This window comes from Globicephala melas, chromosome 9, assembly GCF_963455315.2.
Source record: "Globicephala melas chromosome 9, mGloMel1.2, whole genome shotgun sequence".
Lineage (NCBI taxonomy): Eukaryota > Metazoa > Chordata > Mammalia > Artiodactyla > Delphinidae > Globicephala > Globicephala melas.
Window position 1 is genome coordinate 23,421,985 of NC_083322.1, and position 15,341 is coordinate 23,437,325.

Below are 15,341 nucleotides of genomic sequence, written 5' to 3' on the forward strand. Positions count from 1 at the left end.
TTGCTCCTTTCTTATGAAGACTGGCTGGGCAGGGCTTTCCTGTCATCTCAGGTGATCTTCATAACAATCCTGGCTTAGATCATTGAGGGGCAATTGTTCCCACCCTGTCTCACAGCTGATGGAAACAGGATGATACTCCTAGGATCCCTTGGCCGCTGAGCTAGGACCAGGGCAGGGCTCCGACCTGGCCCAGGGCTCTATCTCTGGGGCCTTTTATGGAACTTTTATTTGAACCCGCTTTTTGCCAGGTACACCAAGTGTTTTTAGGGTAAAGAAAGGTTTCTCTTTTTCACATTACGTAAGAAAAGGAAGGGCATTTTCATCCTCACGTGGTCTTTGGATGGCAGTGAAACATTTTAAAACTTCTCGCAGAGCGAAACCAGCACCTGCCTCGCAGCAGCAGCTGCGCTGCGGCCGACCAGGGTTTCTCTGGCCAGAGTTGCTCCCACGGGTCTACGGCGTGGGGCATATCTTTGCAAACCTCTTCAAGGGCCTTTTTAGCATAAAAGAAACGAGCATTCTCATGGTGGGCCTAGATGCTGCGGGAAAGACCACCATCCTGTACAAACTGAAGCTGGGTGAAATCGTGACCACCATTCCCACTACAGGCTTCAACGTGGAGACTGTGGAATACAAGAACATCAGCTTCACTGTGTGGGTGGCCAGGACAAGATCCGGCCTCTGTGGCGCCACTACTTCCAGAACACACAAGCCCTCATCTTCGTGGTTGACAGCAACGACAGAGAGCGTGTGAATGAGGCCCAAGAGGAGCTCATGAGGATGCTGGCAGAAGACGAGCTCAGGGACGCCATTCTCCTCATGTTTGCTAACAAACAGGGCCTATGACATCTCTTGGAAATATTCCATTCTTTTTCATGGCTGCATAGCGTTTGATTATTTTGGAGCAAAATTCCTTTTCATTCCTCTTCAAGTTTTTTCTTAGCTACTCTTGCATATGTATTTCTTCTGAGTAAACTTTAGTACAACTGTGGCATGTTTAACAAGAAAATGACAAACCCCTTTGGACTTTTGACTGAACTGTGTTTAATCTATAGTTTAACCCTACAGTACATTCACTTTTTTTACAGTTTAACCCTACAGTACATTCATTTTTCCTAGGAATATGCCATGCCTTTCTGTCTAATTAATTATTTCATGTGTGTTAGAAAAGTTTGTACATTTTTAAGATCTAGTTTTCCTGTTTCCCACACTTGTTGGTAAAATCAATCCTGGGTATTTTTGTTACTGTTAATTGTTTTTTGACTATGTTCTCCACCCTCCCATCCACCCACCCTCATTGTATTTTCTAATTGGTTATTGGTAGTTGATGAGGAAGCTATTGAATTTTGCATGCAGACACTTTATTAAATTCACCTGTTCTAATAGCATTTCAATTTATTCTTGTTGGCTCTCTGGAGCCTTTTGCACAGACCAGTTCAGATGAATAATTAATTCTCCAGCTGAGTCAATGACCTTCCCTAAATCAGGTCTCTTAGGAGTTTGGCTGAAGGAGAATGCTGTGTAAATGCAGTGTGAATAGGGGTCTTGGAAAGTTCTGGTAGCCTCCAAAAAACTTACAGTCTTTCATTCATAATTGTTCAAAATCTGTGCTAAGAAAGTGATCAGAACTGTGAACAAAAGAACTTAGGAATCAAGGCATGTATTGCAATGCTTTTTATTTAGAACAGTGAACATTGGAGACAGCCTAAGTGATTAACATTAGCGGATTGGTTAGGTCAATGTTTACTCTGTTTTCACCTGTTTCCTGATCCTCTCATTCTACCCACTCCACCCCGGGCCTCGACTTCTCCCTCAGATTGCAGCGTCACAAATCCCACTGCCTGCAGAAGGCTCTGATTTTATTTCAGAGTCTGCCTGCATGGCTACTTGCCCCAGTCAGAGCTCGGCCTCCTCTTTCTCTGACTAGGTCAGGTTGGTGGGAAACACTCTGAGGCAGAGATCTGTGTCTGGTTATTAGGGAGGACTTTGAGAGCAGCATCTGTCAGGGAGTGAGGGAAGAGGATTGGGCAGCAGGAGAGTTGAACTGTGATGTAATCACAACAGAGTCACCAGCTGATCCCATGAGGAGATCTAAAGCTGGGATGGCTCTTCAGAGTTGTCCCAAATAGAGGTAAGGGGGCTGGGCTCTGGAACCCCTCACATGACCAGCTGTGCTTTGGGAGGGAGCTGTGCTTTGAGGGGGGTGGAACTTTGGGAGAGGACTGTTTCTGCGGAGACACCCAGCTGTGAGCAGCCAACACTGCCAGCAGGGAAACAAATGCCTTCATCTGGAAGGAGGCGCTGGATGACTGATGCTTCATTTTACGTGTCAGCTTGACTCACTCGCGGGGTGCCCAGATATTTATTTATCTATTATTCTGGGTGTGTCTGTGAGTGTGGTGTTTCTGCATGAGATTAACGTTTGAATCCAAGTAGACTGAGTAAAGCAGATTGCCCTCCCCAGTGGGGGTGGACCTCATCCAATCTGTTGAAAGTGGGAATAAAATAAAATGTTGCGTAGTAAAGGATTCTTTCTCTCTGCCTGACTATCTCTGAGCTGGGGCATCAGACTTCTGCCTTCAGACTCAGACCAGGACTGGAACTTACACCACTGGGTCTCCAGCATGCTAACTTCAGATCTTGGACTTCTCACCCCCATAATTGTATGAGCCAATTCCTTATAGTAATTGTAAATGAGATCTATAACTGTATTTGTATCTATATCTGTATCTCCTATTGGTTCTGTTTCTCTGGTGAACACAGTGGTGCACCATAGCATTCACACACCTGCTGTGGTGGATTAAAGGTGGCTGCAAATTCTTTGCTAATCCATCCATGGAGAGGTGGAAAGTATTTCTCCTTTCTTATATATGAGGTGGCTCAGTGACAGCTTTTGCATTAGTCAGGGTTCTCCAGACAAGAGATGGATCGATTGATCTATCTATCTATCTGTCATCAAGATATATGATGGAGAATTGGCTCATGTGATGATGGAGGCTGAGAAGCCCCACAGTCTGTAGTCTGCAAGGTGGAGACCCAGGAAAGCTAGTGGTGTAATTTAGTCCGAGTCCGAAGGCCTGAGACCCAGGGGAGCCACTGGTGTAAATCCCAGTCTGAGGGCAGAAGAAGATGAAATGAGATGCTCCAGCTCAAGTAGTAAGGCAGAAAACAGGGTCAAATTCCTCTTTCTTCCACTTTTTGTTCTATTCATGTCCTTTACTGAGTCCGCTGATTCGAACGCTAACCTCATCCAGAAACACCTTCACAGACACACACAGACATAACGTTTAACCTGGGCACCCATGGCCGGTCAAGCGGACACATGGAAGTAAATGAACCGTCACAGCTGGCCTTTAAAATAACATTACGAAATGTTTAATGTCATCGAGAATGGCTTATCACCTACTGTTAAGAGAAACAAGCACTGCACAAAATTAGGAGTACAGTATGAGCTCAACCACGTGAAGGAGAAGAAACAGCAGAGAAGATTGGAAGATGACACGCTGACGTTTTACTAGTGGTTGCTTCCAAGGGAATGGACGCTTAGTAATCGTTTTTCAACATCTTTATAGTTTTCTGCATTTTTCATATTTTCTACAATGAGCATGTGTCATTGTGATAAGGAAAAGACTTGAGAAAGTAAACCATGAGGGCTCAGACAGTACTGGGATCTCCTGGCTCCCAGAAAAGTCAGTGTAGGGCGCCTGGGCGCCTCAAGCCTCAATCACCCGCTTGACCCTCAGCTGGGCCAGCGGCCGCCTTCCCCTCCTCAATGTGGAGCAGCCCCTGCAAACGGGAGAGTCAAACTGCTGCGGGGCCAGGCGGGGCTGCTGGGGACTCCTATAGCGTCCCCCACCGTAGGAGCACTGGGTGAGACAAAAAGGAGGCAGCGGGGGGAAAGGACAGGCACCTGAGAACGGGGCCTTGGTTCCCTCTGTGCCACCGCTCCTTGGCCCTCCAGTCTCTCCACACAGCCGAGGCGGGCGCCGGGAGCTGCCGGGTCCTTTCTGTGAGCGCACCTGGGGACACGGCCCCATCCCGTGCTCCTGTGCAAGCTGGGGGAGAAGCAGAGAGAGGCATGGAGGCTGGGGTGTGTGGAGGAGGCTGACTCCGCAGGGGAGCCCGTGCAGCAGGGGAGGCCCTTGCCTGTGGGTGGGTTCCTGTGGCCGCCATGTCAAGGCCAGGCTTCCTCTGCCTCCTGCAGCCCCTCTGATGGCCAAGGGGAGCTGCCGGGGAAAACCACAGGCCACAGGACTCCCTGGCTGCCCAGGAGCAAGGCCACAGGTAAAACCCAAATGAAATAGAACCCCATACTCACTCCTTTCTAAATCCCCAAACTCAGTTAAAAAGCAAACACTCCTTGGCGACAACATCCACATCGACAAAAATAATTCATGAAGTTACCTGATCCCCAGTCCAGACGAGTGAGTAAGTGCAGAGACGGCTTTGTGTGCCAAAGGGCCAGCCAAATGGGAAAGAAATAGCACTTCCTCCCAGGAAAGAGAGGGAGGCTTCTGGACTCATGTACAAATGAATGAATACCTTCCGCCCTTCCCCTCCCTCCAGTCCCGAACTGCCATCAGGCTGTTGTCACTCTACTCTGACTCCCCAGACAATGGGGCCCACAGGTGAATTCAGGAGCCCCAAGACTGTTATTCTTTTTTTTAAACATCTTTATTGGAGTATAATTGCTTTACAGTGGTGTGTTAGTTTCTGCTTTATAACAAAGTGAATCAGTTATACATACACATATGTTCCCATATCTCTTCCCTCTTGCGTCTCCCTCCCTCCCACCCTCCCTATCCCACCCCTCTAGGTGGTCACAAAGCACCGAGCTGATCTCCCTGTGCTATGCGGCTGCTTCCCACTAGCTATCTGTTTTACGTTTGGTAGTGTATATATGTCCATGCCACTCTCTCACTGCCTACCCGCCAGTTCTTCTGTCTGCCCTGTCAGGTCAAACTGCTCCCTAGGCCGCTGCCCTCTGCTCATAAGCAATTTTTCAGTCCTTTAGCACAGCTTCGTTAAAAAATCTACTTCTCTGTGGCACCGGAGAGATTTTTCTGCCGTTTTTCCAAGTTCAGCTCTTTTTGAGTCATTTCCTATACTTCTCTCCTCCTTCCACCCCTCCCTTGCCCCCAGGTTGAAGTTCTTTTGGCAGCGGAATCCGGATGTTTCCATCTCCTGCCTCTACCTGTAGAACAAGAACGTGATTTGGTGCAAGTTCTGGGACAAGATGGGGCAGGTGTTTGTCCAAAGGGGTCACAGGGAGCGAGCTCTGAGTCAGTGAGAAGAGGGCCTCTTGCTGTTGCTTCAGTTTCAGGGTCCATGGGGGGGCAGGTGTGTGTGTGTGGGGCAGGTGTGGGGTGATGGGTTCAGGCTTTGAGGGCAGAAGGTGGGTTGGTGTCCCAGGCCCACCCTTGGCCAGTGGCATCATCCAGGGGCCTCTCTGAACCTGAAGGTCCTGGTTGATACAGTGGACATAACAGCATCCCTGCCTCCAAGGGCTGTGGTGAAGTTGAAACGGGCTTGGGTCCTTGGAAAGTGCACAGTTCAGTGCCCTGCACACCTAGCTGAGGGGTTAACTGAGAGGTGACACAAGCACGGCTTGCCGAACTGACCGGTGCCCCTTGGGGTAATTGAGAAGAAAGGAAAGGAAAGAAGAAAGAAGAAAGGCTCTTCACACCTTTTCTCCACCGACAAGAAAACCTTTCACGGAGAGCTGGAAGTCCACTAGTGAAGAGTTAGTTATGCTAATATCTCCTTCCCTTTCCCATCTTAAATTTAAAATCTGGCTGGCTGGGAAACACATCACATTCCCAATCCATCGATTGAAACTCTCTCTCTCTTTTTAAATAAAATTTCCTTAATTCTATAAACACTGACTGAGCACCTGCTGACATACTATGTGCAAGACACTGGACCAGGCACTATAAACATGAGTAAGAAAGATATGGTTTCTGCAACTCGACAGAACTTCCCACCATGCTTTCACTCCCGGAGCTTGAGCGGAGCTTTTCCTGGGTCCCCGTTTGGGTCCTGGGAGAAGTCAGACTTGTCTAGTTGAGATCTGGCCCCAGCTCCCGCCTTCTGGTTGATGCCCCCTTTGAAGCCTCTTCCCTCAGACTAGCCCAGCGAGTAGACACTTATGTCTGGGAGCTGTGGTCAGCTCCCGGCAGGGCTGGTCCCAGGGCAATAGGAGGGTGGTCCCGGCCACTCTTTATTTTCTTGGTTACCCTTTGTCCTGTAATTTGGGATGCACTCTGATAATTTCAGACTTTTATGACAATTTAAGAAGTGCAAAGGCAGGAATTTAGTTTGGTCCCTGGGGTAATTTAGATTCTCAATTAAGCCTTTTAGCCTTTTTGATTAAAATAGAGACATTTAATATCATTAAATGATGCCCCCAAACATCCTCCAGCTTTACACATGAGTCTCCCTTTCTGGCCTCCCTGAAGAACAGGCTTTTTTCTCTTGGGTCCTTTTCTCCCTCCCTCCCTCTGCATTTTCACTTTTCCCTCTTCTGATGTTTTCTCTGCTCCAAGTCCTGCCATAATCCCTGGAGACACCAGCCTCCATGGAAATGACCTGTCCAGCCAGCCTCTCACATCCTTGGCGTCTCATCCTCAGGGCCCTCTCTTCCGTTGCAGCCCATGCTGTGGGCTTTAGTTGTGCCCAGGACCCTGCCCCCTGAGATAACACCTGCAGTCATTGCGCCCCCTGACTGCAGCCCCACTCTTTCGGCTCACCTGCTTGGTCGCCCATAACACCCTGCTCATCAGGTCCTTCGAGACCGCCGGCCCAGGATGCCTCCACACTGTCCCCATCCCCCAGTCCCCACTGCCTTCACATGCCTCCCTTCCCAGCTCAGATTCCATACTCCAGCTCCAAGCACTAGTTGTCTATATCTTAAAATCCTTCTCTCCCTTGCCCTTCCCTTGAAAGCAACTGGCAAAAATCCAACCCTCAACAAATGCACCCAACGACTTTCCATAATGCTGGGCAGGCTGGGGCCCCGTAAAGTCCCGGTCTCTACCTTCAGCTGGACCCACAACGGCGCCCAGAAGTCTCACTAGTCTGTGCCTCCAGTCAGCTCCTGCTTCTGTCCTCCACAAAGACTACTCCACCCCCTCAGACTCTGATAAGTCGGCCAGCCCAGCGGTGTGCTGGGAGATGTCTTACAACAGGCTCCAACAGGGGATGGGGAAAGCCCTGATCTGTAGTGTTTGCTGATTCTCATGGTATAAATACTCCCACTGTGGCCCATTTCAAACTACCAAGACATCACTTAGCCACCACATAGATACCACAGATGTAATATCCTTAAGAGCAGAGTAGTAGTGAGATGGAGTGAAATCATTAGGAAGTGATGGGTTTTTAGTGTTTATCTTTTATTTATTTATTTATTGGCTGCGTTGGGTCTTCGTTGCTGCGCGCGGGCTTTCTCTAGTTGCGGTGAGTGGGGGCTACTCTTCGTCGCGGAACATGGGCTCTAGGCGCACGGGCTTCAGTAGTTGCAGCACGTGGGCTCAGTAGTTGTGGCTCACGTGCTCTAGAGTGCAGGCTCAGTAGTTGTGGCTGACGGGCTTAGTTGTTCCGTGGCATGTAGGATCTTCCCGGACCAGGGATCAAACCCGTGTCCCCTGCATTGGCAAGCAGATTCTTAACCGCTGTGCCACCAGGGAAGTCCATGTTTGTCTTTTAAAATATAATTTATTTGATTGTAATTTAAAAAATATTTTATTTTGTGATAATTGTACATTCACATACAGCTGTAGGAAATAATACAGAGAGACCCCTTATACCCAATGATAACATCTTATGGTACCAGATCACAAGGAAATTGACATTCATGCAATCCATTGGTCTTGCTCAGATTTCACCAGTTTTACATGTACTCATTTGTGCATGTGTGTGTATATTAATTCTAAGCAGTTTTATTCCATGTGTAGATTTGTGGGATCACCACACTCAAGATACAGAACAGCTCCATCACAAGGATCCTTTCTGCTAAACTTTAAAAGCTACAGCCCTTCCTCCACCCGCCCTCCAAACCCTGGCACCTGGCAATCTGTTCATTTTATAATTTTGTCATTTCAGCTGTGCTATATAAATGGAATCATACAGTGTGTCACCTTTTTAAAATGTATGTCTTAAAGTAAACTTTTCGTTCTTAGATGACTGTAGATTCACATGGAGTTGTAAGAGATGATACAGAAGGATTTCTGTACCTTTACCCAGTTTCCCCCAATGGTAACATCTTACAAACCATAGTCGGTATCACAACCAGGATACTGAGGATGATACAGTCAAGATACAAAACATTTCCATCACCACAAGGATCACTCCTGCTGCCCTTTCAAAGCCACACCCACTTTCTTCCCTTTTTCCATCCCCAACACCTGGCAACCACTAATCTGTTCTCCTTTTCTATGATTTTTGTCATATTGAGAATATTATATAAATGGAATCATACAGCAGGTGATCTCTTGGGACTGAATTTTTGTCACTCAGCATAATGCCCTGGAGATCTATGCGAGTCTCTGCCTGTGTCACTAGTTCGTTCCTTTGTATTGTTGAGTAGCGTTCTACAGTGTGGATGAACAGTGGTTGGTTCATCCATTCACCCATCAAAGGACATCTGGGTTGTCTCAAGTTTTTGACTGTTAGGAATAAAGCTGCTATGAACATTCCTGTTCGGGTTTTTGAACATAAGTTTAATTTCTTTGGGATAAATGCCCAAAAGTGCAATTACTGGGTTGTTTGTAAGATACTGCCCCTACTCTCTTTTTAAAAAATAAATTTATTTATTTATTCATTTATTTAATTTTTGGCTGCATTGGGTCTTCGCTGCTGCATGCGGGCTTTCTCTAGTTGCAGTGAGCAGGGGCTACTCTTTGTTGTGGGGCGCAGGCTTCTCATCGTGGTGGCTTCTCTTGTTGCAGAGCACGGGCTCTAGGCGCGCAGGCTTCCGTAGTTGTGGCACACGGGCTCAGTAGTTGTGGCTCGCGGGCTCTAGAGCACTGGCTCAGTAGTTGTGGTGCACGGGCCTAGTTTCCACGGCATGTGGGATCTTCCCGGACCAGGGCTCGAACCTGTGTCCCCTGCATTGGCAGGTGGATTCTTAACCACTGCGCCACCAGGGAAGCCCCCTAATTTTGCAACATTTTTATCGCCCCGGAAAGAAACCTAAATCCGTTAGCAGTCTCTTTATAACCCCCTCACACTCAACCACGAATATACCTTCTTTCTCCATGGATTTGTCAATTCTGAACATTTTATATAAATAGAATCATACAAGCATAACATTTCCAAGGTTCCAGAGCCTCTCTCTTGCCCTGGGAATTTCAAAAACACTGTTACTCTGTCTCCTTCTCTACCTGGAGATCCCCTGCTCAGCCTTCAGCTCTCACTCTCCTCTTCTTTGGGGAGCCCTTTTCTGACCCAGACTCCTGACCCCTAGGTTTGGCTGAGACCCTTGCTTTATGCCACAGCAATTTCACCTCTCTCAGCCTAACCCTCATTACACTGTTATTATTTATCTCATTGTTATGACCTATATTGTTATTATTACTAATTTATTATTAGATTGTTATGACTTACCTAATTTGTTCTCCTGCCAGACCATAAGCTCCATCAGGGCAGGGACCCATTTTCCTGTTTATGCCTGTATCCCTAGGGCTCAGCACATAAAAGCCCTCAATAGACATACGCTACATGTAAAAAGTCAATCCAGGTCTCTTGGGCCTTTGTCAGTCCACTGGTAAGTCAGCCTCACTGCGCAGCCGCTTATTCTTTCCCTGTCTTTCTCCTCTCTGACAGCTGGATGGAATTAGGGGTGTGCAGGGAAGGGCTTTGGACAAGACCTTGTATCTCAGAGAAACTGGCACATTAGGAGGGAAAGCTGCCAGCCCAGAGCTGTGGTGGAGATTTTGTGGAGAGACGTTCAGGAGAGACAAAGCGTGAGGGACCAGGCTCTAAGCTCCTGTGTTTGTCTTTGCCTCCCCATCCGCAGTGCTGGGGGAGAAGGAAGTGCCCAAAATGTGTCTGCTGAATGAGTTAATGGAGACAGACAGGTCTCAGCTTTCAGGTTTGCAGCTCAGAGCACCCCGACTCCCGCTGTGTTTCTGCAGAGCCAGGATGAGGTTCTCCCCAGAGCCTGGCATATTGCACAGTTTCTGCCCTTCCTGTCCATGCTGGCACGGTGGGGCCTCATGGCTGTGCCCCAGGAGGGGGCTGTGCCCCATGAGAGAGCTGTGCCCCGAGAGCCGTGCTGGGGCCCAAGGAGGAGAGGATGGAATCCTAGAGGCTGGGCTAAGGACTCCCCGGTCCTCTGCCAAAAAGGCAGCTGTCACCTTGGGGAGGTTTGCAGGATGCGTCAATGCCAAGAGCTCCCCTACAGGCTGGGCATCTGTCCTCCGAGTCAGCAATAGGTCAGAAAGCAAAGCTGGGGACCCGGGGGCTTCCCTGGTGGCGCAGTGGTTAAGAATCGCACGCCAGGGGCTTCCCTGGTGGCGCAGTGGTTGAGAGTCTGCCTGCCGATGCAGGGGACGCGGGTTCGTGCCCCGGTCCGGGAAGATCCCACTTGCCGCGGAGCAGCTGCGCCCGTGAGCCATGGCCTCTGAGCCTGCGCGTCGGGAGGCTGTGCTCCGCAACGGGAGAGGCCACAACAGTGAGAGGCCACAACAGTGAGAGGCCGGCATACTACAAAAAAAAAAAAAAGAATCTCATGCCAATGCAGGGGACACGGGTTCGAGCCCTGGTCCGGGAAGATCCCACATGTCGCCGAGCAACTAAGCCCGTGTGCCACAACTACTGATCCTGTGCTCTAGAGCACACGAGCCACAACTACTAAAGCCCCGCGTGCCTAGAGCCCGTGCTCTACAACAAGAGAAGCCACCGCAATGAGAAGCCCGTGCACCGCAACAAAGAGTAGCCCGTGCTCATCCCAACTAGAGAAAGCCTGCACGCAGCAACGAAGACCAAACACAGCCAAAAAAACAAAAGTGCTGGGGGCCTTGTTTCCAGAAGGTTCAGTTCTGTGGCCCATTTGGACCTTGATCATTGTCATTTAGGGCTCTGTCAAATAATCACTGGGGGATATTTCTTAAAAAGATGTAAATGCTGGGACTTCCCTGGTGGCACAGTGGTTAAGAATCCGCCTGCCAATGCAGGGCACACAGCTTCAAGCCCTAGTCCAGGAAGATCCCACATGCTGCGGAACAACTAACCCCCCGTGCCACACCTACTGAGCCTGTGCTCTAGAGCCCACGAGCCACAACTACTGAGCCCAAGTGCCACAACTACTGAAGCCTGTGCAGATAGAGCCTGTGCTCTGCAACAAGAGAAGCCACCGTAATAAGAAGCCGATGCACCGCAACAAAGAGTAGCCCCTGCTCTACGCAGCTAGAGGAAGGCCACACGCAGCAATGAAGACCCAAAAATAAATTTAAAAAAAGATAAAAGTTTAAATGCTGCCCAAGCAGTGCCTGAATTGGAGGGTGGGAGTGAGGGAGCAGGAATGTTGAAGATCTGCACGTTTCATCCATTATTCATTCTTGAGGCTTTTACATCCTCTCACTCTCACCCCAGTGGGGTCAGCTAGGTATTATTAGCCCTGTTGCAGATGAGGCAATGGAGGCTCCAAATGTCTGGAATTGTCTGAGAACGCTGGGAGCAGTATTCAGCTGGGGCGGAATCAAAGTCTCTAGACTCCAAGTCCTTTTCACTGCTCTCTAGCACCCCCATCCCAATGTTGCTATGAGGGAGGGACCCCCTTGTCTCTAGTGGGGGCCTTGGGAAGAAGCCCGAGCTGCATAAGTCCCAGCTGGCGGGATTGGCTTACTCAGCAGAGCCCCCTACCCCTGGCCTTTGCAGCATCCTGGATTGCCTGCTGGGGGGCAAGTTGCTCACCTGGGCACGGGTGGGCTGGGGTTTTGTGAGCCTAGGAAGAGGCTGCAGCATTGGAGGAGGAGGAAGAAGCGATCCCGGGTGAGCACACTCAGTAAAATGGGGGAGAAACAAAGGCCACCTGGTGGCGGGGAGGTCCCCCACAGCTAGGGGTTTTATGGTTGTGCCTGGAGTGGGGATTTCTTGGTAGGTGAGGTCCTTCTACAGCATCAGTTCAGGGCCCATGGGGCTAGGATTATATACCAAATATAGCAAATAAAAAACCAGGGCACCCAGTTAAATGTGAATTTCAGATAAACAGTGGATCAGGGCTTCCCTGGTGGTACAGTGGTTAAGAGTCCACCTGCCAATGCAAGGGACATGGGTTCGAGCCCTGGTCCGGGAAGATCCCACATGCCGCGGAGCACATAAGCCCGTGCGCCACAACTACTGAGCCTGTGCTCTGGAGCCGTGAGCTACAACTACTGAGCCCATGAGCCACAACTACTGAAGCCTGCGCGCCTAGAGCCTGTGCTCTGCAGCAAGAGAGGCCACCACAGTGAGAAGCCCTCACACCGCAACGAAGACCCAATGCAGCCAAAAATAAATAAATAAATTTATTATTAAAAAAACCCCAAAAACCAGTGGATCATTTTTTAGTATAAGTATACCCCAGATAAACAACAGATACATTTTTAGTATGAATATGTCCCAAATATTGCATGGGGCATACTTATACTAAATACATTTACCGATAGACTTTTAGCCCTGAGTGTAGGGTAATACTGGGTTGGCCAAAAAGTTCGTTCGGGTTTTGTAAGCCGTTACAGGAAAAACCCGAACGAACTTTTTTGGCCAACCTAGTATTTTTGTGAGGGATCCTTTCAAATGTCCCTTCAGATCTTAAAGCTCAGATGAAAAATTACTGGTTTGAAAAATTACTCCCATTATGATTATATTACTAGTGCTCAGTTCGGCTGCTGACAGTAACAGTGTGGGATAATAGGACTCAGAGTTTCACTGAGAACAAGTGCATTAAATACAAAGCATTGTGTTGAAGGGTCCGAAGTCATCCGAGTCCAGAGCACTGGGAAAGAGCTTCAGAGAAGGGAGCTGCCGAGCAGGCAGGCCGGCAGGCGGGGCACCCACGAGACCACAGGTGACCGGCGCCTGCCCTCCCCGGCCAGTGCCCTTGCACCAGCCCCGGGCGGCGGGGCAGAGTTCAGTTGTGTGAGCGGAAAAACGGGCCAGAAGCGCGGGTCGCCGCAGCGCCAGGCTGGCCTGGGGGACGCGGCAAAGGGACCTGGGGGCGCCCCGGGCCCGTCGCTTCCTCTTTGCCCCATCTGCGTTGCTGGGCTAAGCATTGCTGACTCAAGGGAAGAAGGTTAAAGAGAAACTGGGGAAAAGCCAGCAGACAAAACCAACAATAAAACGAAATTTGCTGATCGAGTGGAATTCTCTCCGGAGACCCAGCAAGTTGCGCACGCGGCTGGGCGCCAGCGGGGCCAGCGGCGGCGCATTTTGCGCCCCTGCCCGGGATGCACGGTAAACCTGGCCGTTCCCGTGCCTCCCGAGGCCGGGGGCAGGAATCTAGGATGAAGACCCCTACCGGAGGCAAGCCTGAGACCCTCCGTGACCGGGTCGGAGGAGGGGCGACTGAGACCCGGCTCGCCCCTTCGGCCCGAGAAAGGGGCACAGGGTGGGTTCCCTGAAGAGCAGGGGGTGGGGTCGCAAAGGCGTTTCTGGAAATAAACCCCGTCCAGGACAAAAGGGAAAGGAAAGGAGCAACTCAAAGGTTTCATGAGGATTTGGGGGTGGGCTGTCTCCTCCGACTCCACTCTCATACTGTGGGATTCCTAATCGCCCTCTAAGAGAAACAGCGCCCCTGATCAGCCAGAAATGAGCCCTGGGAAGAGGGGAAAAAGATAATGCGGTCGGTAAAGCACCCCTGGCACGCCCACCACAGGCAGCCCTGGCTCTTCTAGCAGAGCGTTGACTATGCACCAGACCCCTGCGAGCAGTTTTACATGCATTATCTCATTCATCATCACAGCCAACCCGGGAGGCAGGCACATTACCATCCCCTGGGCTGGGAGAGATTGAGTAGCTTGCCCAAATCACACAACTGGTAAAGGTGGCAGCCTCTGAGCCCAGCTTTTAACCCTGAACCATCCTGTTTCCTGCTGGACCCAGATAAGGCTTCAGATTCCTTCTCAACACAGAACTGGGGATGGCCACTACCCACAGACCTAAGTTGGCACAAGGAATAAAACTGTTTTCCAAACGTGTTATATTGGTGCGTTGGCTCAGATGCAAATTATTGCGGCCGCTGGATGATTTGGCTGGGGCTGTAGAAGGGCCTCACCTCCCACCTGATACGTTTATGTGTGGAATCATAGAATAATTAATCTAGAATAGACCTAAAAAATGCAGTCCAGCATGTGGGTTTTTCAGATGAGGAAGCTGAGGCCCGGAGAAGTGAACACGCTTGCCCAGGGCCACCCAGCATCAGGATTAGAATCCGGCATCTGGCATCCCAGTGGGAGGGGCCCTTGTTAACCCTCCCCATGGCTGCACTGCTCTCTGGGAGCGCAGACCTCGCTTCTGGCCTGCCCCTTTCAGCGGAGTTTGGGAGTCCACAGGCAGAGCTGGAACCCACGGCTTCTGTCCCGCGGCGGAGCGGTTTCTGGGCGAGGCACAGGCAGGCGGCAGAGGTGGTGGAGAAGTTCGCGATCCCAAGCCCTGGGCGCGCAGGACCAGACTGGGCCTCCCTGGCCAAACGCCACCTGGCGGTGGAAGCCGGGAGAGGGCGCGAGGCCTTGCCGGGACCCAGCATGGCATGTCTGGGAGAGGAGGGTGGGCCAGCGTTTGTTGGGCAGCCACTAGGCGCTGGGCAAAAATCAGGGTTAAATCAGCTTAAAGGATTGGCAACCACGGCGTCCCCAGCCCAGGTCCCAGGGCAACCTGGTTCCCGTCTAGCCAGTGTTAGATGGCCCTGAAGCTGCCTTCTCAGACGCTTGACACAGGATTACAAAATGTGGTTGTCACAGACATCCCCCTCCACACACACTTCAACATAAAGGCCCTTTCTCTGCTGTTTATCCTCATTAAATATTGGATTATTTCAACAACTATTTACATATAAAGAAACATGAACAGTACTCTGCATAAAACTCAGCAGAACACACACACCTGGATATGTGAGGACGGGGTGCATCTCCGCTATGGGGTGAGAACAGGAAGGCTCCCGCAGGTGGAACTCGCCGGTGGTGCCCCAGGTTCTGTGCTTTCCTCTTTCTTCCGTCTAAACAGCACAGAAAACCAGAGAGGCAGGCTGGAGAGCTGCTGTGACTTGCCCCAGCTAACCCAGCTAAAGTGACAGGACGCCACGAACAAGACCCCAGATCCCCTGACTCAGGCCTGCATGTGGTTTATTGAGGGCCACCCCCAAA

The 15,341-nt window shown here is 50.2% G+C and overlaps 1 pseudogene; it reads left to right on the plus strand.

Moving 5' to 3' along the window:
* Positions 1-340: 340 nt before the first annotated feature.
* LOC115851923 (ADP-ribosylation factor 1 pseudogene) lies at positions 341-846 on the plus strand (annotated as a pseudogene).
* The last annotated feature ends 14,495 nt before the right edge of the window (positions 847-15,341 follow it).